Source organism: Panthera onca, chromosome A1, assembly GCF_046562875.1.
Source record: "Panthera onca isolate mPanOnc1 chromosome A1, mPanOnc1 haplotype 2, whole genome shotgun sequence".
In the NCBI taxonomy this organism is placed as follows: domain Eukaryota; kingdom Metazoa; phylum Chordata; class Mammalia; order Carnivora; family Felidae; genus Panthera; species Panthera onca.
Window position 1 is genome coordinate 612,327 of NC_138339.1, and position 1,780 is coordinate 614,106.

Below are 1,780 nucleotides of genomic sequence, written 5' to 3' on the forward strand. Positions count from 1 at the left end.
GTCTGGCTGTGCCTATCTGCCCCCCGCGGCCACAGGGGCACAAAGTCAGACATTGAGACCCAAGGCGTTCGGAGGGCATCGTGTAATGCAGGACCAGCAGAAAGTAAAGGAAATACATTGGATTTTACATCAAAATCGAAAACTGTGCTTCAAAGGACAGTGAAAAGACAAGCCACAGAGCGGGGAAAATCTCAGCAAATCGTGTATTTGATACGGGACTCGCATCCACAGTGCATGAGAACTTTTGCGCCGCAGAAGGGCCAAGGGTCTGAGCAGACGCGTCGGCAAGGCACGCAAGCAGGCACCCAGCACCCGAAACCATGCTTGACATCGTTGGTCATCACAGAAATGCAACCCCGCGGTGTAGACACCACCGCACGCGCCGGGCTGGCCGGAATCACGAAGTCAGGCGGGAACGAGCGTGGGGAGGACACGGGAGTGTCCGGCGTGGCCGGTGGGCCTGCGAAATGGCGTGTCCTCTGTGGAAAACACTCGGGCCCGCGGTGAGGTGGTTCCTCTCGAGGTTAACGGAGGTGCCACGTGGCCCCCGGTTACTCCCAGGTGTCGCCCAAGAGAACTGGACACACCCTCCACACCGGGCTCGTGCATGGGCGCCCACAGCAGCCAGAAAGTGGAAACAACACAAACGTCCTAAGCAAAACGGGTCCCCCACACAACGGAATGTTGTTCCGGCATAAAATGGAGCACAGTACTGACGCGGGTGCAAGACAGGGGCACCCCGGACATATCACGTTACGTGACAGGCCACACGTCGTGTGATTCCGTTCACACAACATGTCCAGAACGGTGAGATCCACGGACAGAAAGCAGACAGTGGCTCCCTGGGGCAGGAGGTTGGCGGGGAGATTGGGGGTGAGAGCTAAGGGCATGGGTTTCTTTATGAGGTGATGAAAATGTTCTAAAATTGCCTGGTGATGCCGGCACGTGTCTATGAATTTACTAAAACTCGTTCAATTGTCTACTGCGAGCAGGTGGTTGTGGGGCCTGTGAATCACGTCTCAATAAAGCTGTTAAAGGAGAAATGGAAACCCTTTGCCACGTAAACCAGGTCGGCGTGGAGCAGGCGTGGCATTTCCACTTCGCGACCCTGCTCTCTCTGCGTGGCAAAGCAGAGGTGATGTCAGATGCCGGCCAGAGCAGGGCCGGGCCTCAGGGGTGGCTCCAGTGGCCCGGGGCCACCTCGGGGAGGCGGAGGAGAGCAGCGGAGCACGGCACAGCGTGGGACCGGTTTGGGGGGCAGCTCATTCCCCGTCTTCCCGGGACACACGCCCACCCTCTCGCCCTCAACAAAGACGTGAGACTCCACAGTCCCTGCCAGCACACCTGGAAGAGCATCCCAGCCATCCTCCCCGTGGGAGCACACGGGCATCATCGCTCGGCCCCACGTGGGCACAGGTCTGCACATGATGGTGGGAGCAGGTCTGCACACACCTGTCCTTGAGCCGGTGTCTGGTGACGGACCTAAACACACGTGTCTGCACGGGCTTCAATCTCGAAGCTGCCGCTTTGCGTGCCGGTGTCGTTGCTGCAAACGCAGTCATCGGTACGGAAGACGGCCCGTCGGCCCACTCTGGGTCGGGGGCTCAAAGCTGAATGGGCGGGTGGGAGGCCGAGGAGGGGCGGGAAGAGCCTGGGAGGGCTGCCCACAGGTAGAGGGGCCTGGAACTGGGGCTGGGCACCACGTGGAAGGCCCTGATCCGCAGGCGGAGGCGAGGCCCCTGCCCTGCACTGCTTACACACAGTGGCCTGCTCTGCACGG